This window comes from Sapajus apella, unplaced genomic scaffold (genome assembly GCF_009761245.1).
Source record: "Sapajus apella isolate SASKATOON/1434 unplaced genomic scaffold, GSC_monkey_1.0 scaffold6, whole genome shotgun sequence".
Lineage (NCBI taxonomy): Eukaryota > Metazoa > Chordata > Mammalia > Primates > Cebidae > Sapajus > Sapajus apella.
This window is the reverse complement of record NW_022436946.1, coordinates 11,569,075-11,581,418: the sequence shown is the minus strand read 5'-3', so window position 1 is coordinate 11,581,418 and position 12,344 is coordinate 11,569,075. Positions and strand designations below refer to the sequence as shown.

At 39.9% G+C, this 12,344-nt stretch overlaps 1 protein-coding gene across 5 annotated transcripts in view; it reads right to left on the bottom strand.

Moving 5' to 3' along the window:
- The window catches only part of NHSL1 (NHS like 1), a 264,623-nt gene that overhangs the window by 106,820 nt on the left and 145,459 nt on the right, over window positions 1-12,344 (bottom strand). The gene's annotated exons all lie outside the window — the stretch shown is intronic.

The following is a 12,344-nucleotide window of genomic DNA, read 5'->3' as shown; positions in this document are numbered from 1 at the left end:
AAACACTGAAGATGCAAGAGCAAGGAAACTGCTTAAAGGGTGTGTTTTTCCTTGGTGAGTAAATCCTTAATCCTTTAGTCAAGAGAAGTGTAGCCACTTCAGAGTGATACTTGAGAAGAGCCAGCAGGGAATGGGCCATTTTCCAAATGGTGACCTGCCACGTCTAAGACCAAGAAGCTATATGGGACACTTCTCTCCTTTCCTGTCACCAGGAAGCTGAGACTCATTCGTTCTGAATGTTTAAATTTCTAGAAACAGATTAACTTTTCTCCTCCTCTATGACCAGTTTCCACGTTACAAGCCATTAATGATTGAAATTGTTTCATCAGATTTTTCTGTTGGAAATCTTTCTTGCCGTGGTAATTAATAGCCTGCATATTTTCAGTTCCATTGAAAGCAGTACAATCTACTTTTATATTTTAAGTTATTCTCAAAGAAGTCCATTTATTTTCATAGAGAGTGATGGTTAAAGTCTTTTTACCAGACTAAACATTAATATCTCATTCCTTTAATCAGCAATTATCTACTAGAATTCTTCTGGATCAAGTTAATGGACTCAGCCCTCGAGGAGCTTACAATCCAGGAGGAAAACCAAAGGACCCTGGGTACATGATGACCACACAACAGAAGGGGTTCATGTCCCATAGAACATGCAAATCCCACTCAATGAGTCGGGCTGGATCCTACTCTCCATTTTAATAATGGTATGAAAGAAAAGGAGCACTTTGAAAGGTTAAAATACCCTGCACGAACCAGCAGAGGACTTGTTGACAGACTTCATCACACGTCAATCTCAGCACAACAGATATATGCATATAAATAAAAACTAACCTGCTTCAACATTTTAGTTCTGTCATTTCTACAGACTCCCTGCTGTTTATTTCTAACTTAATCCCTATCAATAAAGCCATGGGAATCAGTTTTCCAAAATTCCAACAGAAACTCTATCAAACTTAGTTAATAAAGCCCAAAGGTAAATCTCTGTGGCTGCATTTAGTACACAGATTGCCACTTTTAATGATAAAATGAGATGGGGTGGAACAATCCTCACTTGCATTAAGGAAAAGATGGAGGAGTCTCATTAAAGTCCATACCTTCTAGAAGCATCAAACAAGAACACGACTCACCTGGGACTGTAGTTCCCGGCAGGGAAACATTTTCCTTTTCTGCCAGACTAAAGGTTTGACGCAGCTGCAAGTTCTGTGGCTTAGAAAACAGACTTTCTCTTCCTAGGTTTACTTCTGACCTGTGATTGATATTTCAAAAATCCAGAGAAATTGCCAAGACGAGCTTTTACTCCAAGTGAAATGAAGCTTTAAAGCAAAGGACTGGCGCGATATCACTTGTCTTTAAAGATTTACTCTGGCTACTGGGTTGAAAGTAGGCTGTAAAGAGAAGCTATTATCATAATCCAGGTGAGACTCAGGCCAAGCAGGTAGCAGCTTAGGTGGTGAGAAGTAGTCAGATAACGGGGAAAAAAAATTTTAAATAGAGTCAACAGAATTTTCTGCCAAACTGAATGTGGGGAATAAGAAAAAAAGGTAGTTAGCAGGGGGCAGTGGCTCACACCTGTAATCCCAGCACTTTGGGAGATCAAGGTGGAAGGATTGCTGAGCTCAGGAATTCGAGAGCAGTCTGGGCAACATAGTAAGACCTCATCTCTACAAAAAAATTTAAAAAATTAGCCAGGTATAGTGGTGCATGCCTGTAGTCCCAGCTATTCAAGAAGCAGAGGTGAGATTACCTGAGCCTAAGAGGTCAAGGCTGCAGTGAGCCATAGTTGTGCTACTGCATGCCAGACTGGGCAACAGAACAAGACCTTGTCTCCCCTCCCCAACACCACGTTCCCAAAAAAGGAAGTCATAAATACTTCAAGGTTTTTGGCCTAAGCAACTAGAAGGATAGATTTGCCATGAAATGGGGAAGTCTGCGGTGGACTAGATAGTGGTGAGGGACAGGAGTTTTGATATATTCATGAGGTCAATTAGACATTCAGGTGAAAATGTGGAAACTGGATATTCACATCTGCAGTTCAGGGGAGGGGTCTAGGCTAGAGATTAAAACGTGGGACTTACCAACATACACCAAATACCAGATTGCCTTACTGTAAAACTGCAAAAGACTCATGATATTGATCAGAGAATTATCTAAGTGAGAATTTTCATTGTGCAGTGAGGATCTACTCTGGCAGAGAGAGCCTGTTCTCTCACTTCCCTACAGGGCATCCAGACAGACCCATCTAATTTTAGACATCACACTGAGCTGGGGGCCAACGTCAAGCAAGAGACAAAGGAGGGTAGCTATTCACACACAGAGGCTGAAGGTCGCTTTCCAAAATTAAACAGAGGACGAAGGAAAATTAGAGTAAAGGAAATGTAGTCAAACATAGTCCAAAACAGCAGTCTGGGAGAAACCTGTGGCATGGCATGTGTTAAAGGAATCTCCAGTTATCCCCCAGCTCATAGACACTTTATCTTTTGCAGATAACACACCAACAATGGATCCATTCTATGATTTCACGAAGGTGAGTGCGGATTGGGGAGCAACTAAGACAAACTCATTTTCAGCCAAAAGTGTGTTATCCTAAGTCAAATAACCCCATATAAGTAAGGATTTATGATATTTGCCATACCAACCAACACTGACTTTCTGTGGTAAGCAGAAATGACACTGGCTGTTTTAGCATTAGAAGTTCTCACTGGACACAGAAAAGCTGCCATCTCTATCAGCTGTCTCTATAGGAGCAGCCCTGTAAACCCAAACCTAAAGGCCATGGCAAACATCAAACTAATGTTTTATATTTAAATCATGCTTACAGACATCACAAATTTACTCATCTGCATTCAATCTTTTCAGTGTTTATAGACTCCACATTTTTTGGAGACATGAACATATGTCATTTTTTTTTTTTTTTTTTCTTCCGCTCTAAGTTCTGGGATACATGTGCAGAACGTGCAGGTCTGTTACATAGGTATACACGTGCCATGGTGGTTTGCTGTACCCATCAACCTGTCATCTAGGTTTTAAGCTCTGCATGCATTAGGTATTTGTCCTAATGGTCTCCCTCCCCTTTCCCCCCACTCCCGACATATGTCATCTTCTGAGTATGCTACTTATTTTAAACTTCCATCAAAATTTACTGCCTGATCATTCAGTTGGACAACTCTTACACTCCCTGGCCTATTCTCTCTGAGATGAAAAATAGGTTGCCAATTACTGACAAAAGAAGAAATACAACGAGAAAAGAAATAACCCACGATTAAGGGGAGCTCATTCCCAATTCCTCAGTAGAGCCGTCAACCTAAAATAAGGAGATTTCCACCTATATAAGAATAAAACCACCCATCCAAAGATTTCTCTCATCCTGATGTGGAGAGAGTTTGTAAAAATAAAATAATTTTATGAAAGGCACCATCTTGAGCAGTTCAAATCTTGTTTTAAATTTGTATCAAATATTTGTTCTGCCGGGAAACATTTCCAAAAAGGAAAGGTTTTGTCTCAATTGCTGGGGCAGCGAACACTTCCGCTGGAGCTGTTGGAGCAGTATCAGGATACTCTCACTGGCTTACACAGCTTTCAAAATATTTGTGTTGCTACCACACTCCTTTGCCAATATATGTGACTTGTAATACTGTTTTATTCATCTGGATGTATTTAGACAACTGTGTAGGTCCAGAAAACTTTTTAAAAGTTGGTGTAAATATGCTGTGATGAAAACTGAGAAATACATCTGCCTTTCTCACTATGTAGAAATACCATATTTGCAAATTGGGGGACAAATCGGTCTTTACTTTCACAAGCCCAAATTAGGCCCTTAGATGGTCAAATTTAAATAACATCACTATATATTACAGAGAAAATACCAGCATCTTATGTAAGTTATTACTTAATCCTCAATATTTTATTAGGCAGAATCCATTCTCAGTGTTAAGGAAATCTTTGCTCAAGGAGTAAGCTGATATGATTAATGGCTAGAGCTGGGATTTCTTGAATATTCTTTATAAACCTGTATTAATTATTTTTGTTAGTTGGGTCATGATTAGCAAGGAAACCCTGTAAAAAGTTTCTGGCTTTGCTTTGTACCCAAAGTCAATCTTCGAGAAAGAGGAGCCCCCAAAAGCTGGCAAAGCAGCAGTACCTTTACTGTGGGCAGGAAAACAGCCAGAGGTCTTGAGGCTGCAGAGACTCAGGTTGGTGAGATGTCCAGTGCATCAGAGGGGAGGAGTTTTCTGGGTGTACGAACGGTGACCGCATGGTAAATGTTCATCAACACGCAGTGAAATAACACACCCCAAATTCTATCAAAATATTTTGGTCAGAGTTGATGAACTTCAGAGGTACTTCAAAATATCAACAAATCCTGGATACCCTTTGACATATAAGTGAGCCACCTTGGGACAATACTGGCCTCTTTTGCATAAAATACTGGGTATTTTGTTACAGCAAAACTTTTCCAAGAAAAAAGAAGAGACTAGGGCTTCCTGTGTCCTCTTAAAATTAGGAAAGGGTCTAGATAAAGCCAAAGTGCAAATTTGCAGGAGATGGCTAAGGAAGGAGAAATGGAGTGCCACCGCTGGGGGCAAGGTGTGTTCATTTACTTCATTTTCTTTTGCCATGCCATCCTATGTAGCTAACACCAAGGCATTTTCTGAGGCCCCTTTTTCATTTGCTCTGTTTGGAAACAGAAAAGTTGCTATTCTCAATGTCTGGTACAACCCAGTTTCCCCACGTGATCTTTTACCAAGTCAAGCATCGTCTGGGCATCTGCCAGGCTCGTTGGCCAGGCTCCTGTGGGCCCCTTTCCCTTCCCTTTCCTAAGAGACCACTCATCAAGTCACTGTTCATCCTCCCCTGACCCTGCTCCCAATGCTCACGCCCTCGAGTGGGTAGAGGCATCTGTCCCAATTTTTATTCTGAAAGTTCCAGCAACAATGAACCTCGCATAGCTCACTCAGTGAAACAAAATGATGAAGAACATAGATGGTCTCTTGTGGTCAGCGAAGCAGAGATTTTCTCTTTTGCTCTCAAATGCTGTCTTGCAAGTTTCACAAGTACAAACATATGTTATCATCTGACCTTTTGAAAACGATCCTGTGTATATATAAATGCACTTAAAGTATGCTGCAACTTGTGGCTCCTAAATAGTTCACTTTATGCTATTTATATTTTTATGTTACAAGAAGACATTCCAAAGAAAAAGTGGCTATGAGCACTCACATTTCTCTCATCATGCACTCCTCCCCCAAGTTAAACCCACAGTTAAGTCAGTCTGGCCTTTTGTCTCAATGGCTCTCAGGATTAACCACATTTTGACAGTAACAACAACAAAAAAAGTTCTAAACCTAATCTAAGTAAACAAGGACTGATAAATGTCACTTAATCACCAGATAGAAGATGAACGCTGCTGACATTAAACCAAATAGTTTGTCATTCTGTTGACTGTCAAATTAAGATCTCTTAATTTTAAATGCAATTGCTACATACAATTTTTTTTTTTTTTTCAGACAGAGTTTTGCTCTGTCACCCAGGCTGCGGTGCCATGGCAAATCTCAGCTCACTGCAACCTCCACCTCCCAGGTTCCAGAGACTCTCCTGCCTCAGCCTCCTGAGTAGCTGGGATTACAGGCACCCGCCACCATGCCCAGCTTTTTTTTTTTTTTTTTTTTTTGCATTTTTAGTAGAAACAGAGTTTCACCATGTTGGCCAGGCTGGTTTTGAACTCCTGACCTCAGGTGATCCACCCACCTAGGCCTTCCAAAGTGCTGGGGTTACAGACATGAGCCACCGTGCCTGGCCTACTACATATGATTTTATAAACAATTTATGTTTCCAATTTAAGACTAACCATCTTCCACCCCGCATCCCCAATACTATATCCTGCCTAACTGTTTACTCATGTAAAATCTATTAATTGCTTAAAGACCCTCACGTTGTTTTCAGCAATATTTTCTTCTAATGTTCAGCACAGAAAAACACATACCCCTTTGTACCTGGTTAACGGTGATGACATGATGTCCTGAGAGGTAAACTGCCTTTATCACACGGATCTATCTGCCATGCCTACTAACTATCACCTTTACCAACACATGTGCAGACTACTGATCACATCTTTGTAACTAGAAGGAGTTCGATATGGCTTAGGTGTAATACTGCTTTCCCAATGAGCCATCACAGAGGAGGACAGTTAAGGAGCTAGCGGGCCTAAAAAAGACAGACATGAAAATCAGCAAATAAAAGAAACAATAGGTAGAAATGGAACAGGAGATATTAAAATGGAAAGTTTACCTGAAATCACTGCCAATGCTTTCAGTAATTCAAGTCATTTGATTCAGTTCCACCAAACCCCGAGCATGAATCCCTGCACAGAGCGTGCTCCAGAAACAAGCAGACCCCAAGTTCTTGATTTAGGCAGCAAAACTCTGTCAATTGCTCTTTCAGTCCATAAGGGTAGCATCTCAATTTATAGGACTCCATAACCTACTTAACATGGTAATCTGGCTTCTACTGCAACATATTTAAAAACCAGATTTTGACAATTCATGGAAGGAAAAGAAGAGAACTAAAAAGCATGATAACGTTTTCAAAGGAAAGACAAAAGAAACAAAGGGCTAACCAGCTTTGTTTCGTTTATTAAATTCCAAGGGCTTTCCCCACCAGTTTGAAAAATGCATGTTGTTACCACTGTGTTTATTAAAAGTGCTACTTTAAATTGCAGATTGAGCAAATGGGAATTCCCCATGATAGCTGTAGATTACTCACTAACAATTATAAGCAATTTTAAATGAAAGGAGGAGGAAAGAACAAGGAAGAATTGTAGAACAATGTTTCTAAAAGCCACTGATAATTTATATAAAACTCAACAACTAAAGGTATGATAGTAAAATGTCCAGAGTCACACAGATGCAATATTCACAGGGTTGCTTTGCATTGTGACTTTTAAAAGTCTTTCAAAATGGTGCTCACGATCTACTAGCACAAACTTTGCTCACTGATTATCTGACAGCCTATTACCAGATTTTAGATGGGGCTACGGACCTTCCAGAGCAAATGGTTGCTTGCTAGCTCACTTGAAAAATGCACTTGTTTCAGCACAGAAATAACAAATCTGTTTCTGATTCCTATCATTATTTTCTAAATGCTGCCAAGAAAAGAATCTAAGGAATTCTTTTACATACACAACATACACGAGACAACTGGAAAGAGGCCTGTGATCTCTTCCAGGGTGCACAATGAGGAAGGATAGAGTTAGTTTCTAATGTGAACTGCCCTTGCGGGAGCAGAAGCACATGCCTGAGATTGTTCATAGCTGTAATCTCCAACATAACTCTTTGCTATTATTAGACAACCTAAAGGCCTTCCTAAATCAGTAACTTATGAAGAAGAAAAAAATATAGACAGGACTCTATCGTTCAGGGCATGCAGGCAGCTGGGACACACCCAACTCCACAGAATTCGCCACTTTTCCACTCCATGAAACTAGATTTCTATCTCTTGGAAAACACATAAAGGCTGAGAAAGGAAACTGGTCCAACACAAGCCAGGTTTAAAGTCCCTAGAGAGAATGCAAAATTAGGTAAAATCCATTATTCAATTCAGGAACTTGAGGTCTATCATGCTCATAAAACATAGTGAAATTATTCTTGGAGCACAGAAGGATATATGTATGCATCCTGTCCATATTAAAAGCAACATCAGGCCAGCCATGGTGGCTCATGCCTGTAATCCCAGAACTTTGGGAGGCTGAGGCAAGGCAAATCACCTGAGGTCAGGAGTCCGAGATCAGCCTGGCCAACATGGTGAAACCTCATCTCTACTAAAAATTCAAAAATTAGCCAGGTGAGGTGGGGCGTGCCTATAAGTCCCAGCTACTCGGGAGGCTCAGGCAGGAGAATCACTTGAACCCAGGAGGCGGGAGTTACAGTGAGCTGCGATCATACCGCTGCACTCCAGTCTGGGCAAAAGAGCGAGACTGTGTCTCAAAAAATAAAAATAAAAGCAACATCATTAAAAAAATATTACCACATTTAAAAAACACAACAGCAGAGAGTCTGCCTTAAAAATTTCAACGTTGTGTAATAATCAAACCAATGATTTTTGAAAGTACATATTTTAGCATGGTTCACTTCTGTTATACTAATAAGGGAGACTTACCAACAGAATCCCCTTTGAAGAGGAGGATAAGCAGGAGAATGTTGAAAGACTGAGTCATCCAACAGACTGAGCTATCTAATGCAACCATTTAAATTTCTGGCTCACACTGAGTTGACTGCAGTGAACTAAGTTCGGTTTTGTTTTTCGTTTTTCCCCTTCTCAGCAGGATGAGTTCATAAAAGAAGCTGAATCGATTAAAGGAAATAAAAAGGCAACATTTTCTTTTGCATGACTGGTCATAATGGGCATGTACATTTTCAACTCTTCTACCTACACACACAAACTCGTCTTAAATTTGCATTGCCATGGTATCAAAGGCGTTCTCAAAGCAGCCATATTGGATGTCATTCTTATAGTTCTGCATTAAACACACCTCCCACGCAGCTGCCCTCAAACTATGTGATTTTACGCAAGGTCCAATAGATTGGGTTGAATAGCGTCCTCCCAAAATCATGTCCCTCACAACCCTGGAATATGTCCTTAATTGGAGATAGGGTCTTTGCAGATGTAATTAGTTAAGGTGAAGTTATATACTGCATTAAAGGTGGGCCCTAAGTCCAAAGAGTGGTGTCCTTATAAGAAAAACATCTGACACAGACACACAAAGACGCACGCAGGAAAGAAGGCTGTGGAAAGAGAGGCAGAAACTGAAGTGATGTTTCCACAAGCCAAGAAATGCCTGGAGCCATCAGGAACTGAAAGAGGCAAGGAGGAGTCTTTCCTGGAGCCTTCAGAGAGAGCACGGCCCTGCTAACTTCTTGATTTCAAACTTCTAGCCTCTAGAACTGTGAGACAATACATTTCTGAGTAAGCTACTCACTTTGTAGTAATTCGTTATGACAGCTCTGGGAAACTAATGCAGATCTGTCTACTCACCAGTGCCAGTAGGACAATACTTTGCTGCCAGTCCACAATAAGATTAGTACAGGAAATGAGATTAAATGTTTAAGAATTTTTATAGCTGTTTGACAATGTGGTGATATCACATAAGCACATGATTTTGTTTTACAAAATATCAGTCCGTAATGGTTTGGAAATTTCTTTTAAAAAGTCTTCACCGAGGTTAGAGAAGCATTACAAAGATAACTAGTATTTATAAAGTTAAAGCTGATGTACTATAATTCAGGAATTTGCATTCAGAACCATTTCAGAGAAGTATAATTATGTTCCACGTAGCTTTAGTAGTAAAACATTTTATTCTAATTTCTATTTATTTAAAAAAATTTTTTTTCAAGACAGGGTCTCACCCTATTGCCCAGGCTAGAGTGCAGCAGCATAATCATAACTCGCTGCAGCCTCAAACTCCCCTCAAGCAATCCTCCTGCCTCAGTCTCCCCAGCAGCTTGGGACTACAGTTCCACATCACCACCATCCGGCTAATTTTTAAATTTTTTTTGTGGAGACAGGGTCTCCCTATGTTACCCAGGCTGGTCTCGAACTCACAGCCTCAAGTGATCCTCCCTCCTCAGCCTTCTAAAGCACTGGGATTATAGGCATGAGACATGGCACCTGGCCTATTCTGCTTCTTAGAATAACCTGTGAAAGGTACACAAAGTAGTTTGCTATTAATCACATTATTTGCTATTAATCATATTATTTGATTATCCAGAATTCACTTCCCAGACCATAATGGATCACTTGTAACACAGTGAAGGAACCTATTATGCCTTTGTTAGGCACAGAGACCTCAGCTGAACTTTACAGAAATCTTCCCAAAGACTCAGTGCTCAACTGTTGCACATACAAAATGCAGTTGAGAGGAACTGATGTATGTGAGATACTTCACCAGCAAAGAGTGACGGCAACTATATGACTTACCATAGTGACAGTAATGAGAAAGATGGCATCCTTCTTCAAGGAAGGCCAACTTGACCAAAAGCTGAGTAGACCTGGCTTCAGAAAAGAAACAGTCTAAGTAGAGAAAAGGAAATCCTGCATCAACGTGGGAAGCGATCTGATTTAAATCTTTTCTTTCAGCAATTACAAGAAACACACAGAAACATGATTTAAACTAAAGGAAGAGCAATCGTGTTTCCTTTAAAATCAATGCTAATCACAACCACATAAGCAATAGCCCCTAGAACCTTGGCTAGCCACAGACCAATGAATGAAAGCCACTTTTCCAAAGTAAGAACACAAAGCATCAACATGTAGCTCTTACTATTCCTCTGCTTAATCTCACTCACCCTTACTTTATCATGGGTTTGCCTCAATACGGAGGGTAAAGGACAACCTAAAAATCATTATTGTAAATCAAGAAGCTATAAGTCACAGGAAGAGAGCAGAACGTCAAGTGTTTGTCCCAGCTGCTGGGAGATCAGAGAGGAGGATTTAAATGCGTGACTGTGGATTCCTGATTAGAACACACACTTCAGCATAAAAGCACTCAGTTGTCATCACATGCCATACGTTTGAGTTTTTTAAGTTTTCTGAGTTACCACAGAAACTAAGAGTCCATGAAAGTGAGAGATTCTTTAATAAAATGGAATGGCTGTTATGGGAATGGGTGGAGAAAAAGAACTTGAAGCTGCAGATGTCCCACACAGTAACAATTCCACACCCATATTCAATTAAAAACTGTAAACCTTAAACTATCATTGGATCATAATGATTTCAGCTGCACTGTGGAAATGACACTAGGTAGAATGTACATTCATCCAATAATACCACTGACTCTTCATACCTAAACTTTTTGAGAACAATTTTTTAAAGAAACAGTGTCATGAGAGCTCAAAATGCCTTTCATCTAAAACTATTTTTCAGAAATACTCAAATTCACATCAGCCCATGACTCCTGGGAAGTCCATGGCAACTAGATACTGTCTGTAGTAAGAATTAATTGAATGTGTGAGGAGAGAAAAATGTGATGTTCCTTTTTGTTCTTACCCCCTCAATTTCACCAAACTTGCATCTACTATATAAAGAAATATCCCAAACTCCAAATTCAATATTAAAGACTGGTGGGTTTTAAGGTGTCAAATTAAGGTTAAGACTGCAAAGGCTGGGACTACAAAAGCCACATCTATACCTCACAAACAGACTTTGAGGACAAAGGAGCAATCCATAAAGCAAGTAAGCCAGGACTACTTTATTTCCAAAAACTGAAAAGACGTTAAGGATTTCCCATCAACAGAATGACATACACTGAAAAATATGAACAGAATAGCCTACTCCAGTTCCAAGGAAATTCATCTCCCCTGTACTCCTGACCATTTCAACAATTGCACAGACAAACACACTCTCGCAAGCCTACATTAATTACATTATGACAAGAGTCAGAAGAAAAATAGAGTTGAAGGAAAAAATAAATGCCTAAAGAGAGAAAATACTTCTTGACTAATCACGGAATGACAACATATACTCATATAATCACCATCTTATAGTACTTAGGAAGTACTATAAATCCATATGGGGCCAGAACAAGAAGTATGTTCTTTATTCTTTTTTTTTTTTTTTTAAGATGGAGTTTCACTCTTGTTGCCCAGGCTGGAGTGCAGTGGCACGATCTCGCCCTGCTGCAACCTCCTCCTCCTGGGTACAAGCAATTCTCCTGCCTCAGCCTCCAAAGTAGCTGGGATTACAGACACCCACCACCACACCTGGCTAATTTTTTGTATTTTTAGTAGAGACAAGTGTTTCACCATGTTGACCAGGCTGGTCTTGAACTCCTGACCTCAGGTGATTCACCTGCCTTGGCCTCCCAAAGTGCTGGGATTACAGGCATGAGCCACGGTGCCTGGCCTGGAAGTATGCTCCATAGTAAAATGAATTTCATTCCTAAGTTCACACAGTGAAGCTTAAAGCAATAGAATCCTTTATCCTTTTCTACTCATTCTAACCCTTTACATGAACAACTCCTTACATGAAAACTTCTCAAACGGACTCATACATCACTGTAAACTATTCCTATATTTATTAAGCTGATTTTAAAAACCTTCTTTTAAACCTTTAGCTACTTTTGTCTATAATGAAACACATATAAAACATATTTAAACACAGAAATATCCTTTCTAGAAAAGAATTCCATCTCCCCAGCAGGAGGTCTTTCTTCCTGTTTGCAACAAAAAAGAACAATGACTTTTTCACTTTCATACTTACAAAACTCTCTCAAGCTTTGATTTTTACTGAAACTAGCTCTGTGATTTTGACTCTGATGTTAAATGACAATCTTCCCCAAGTAGAACTCTGCCACC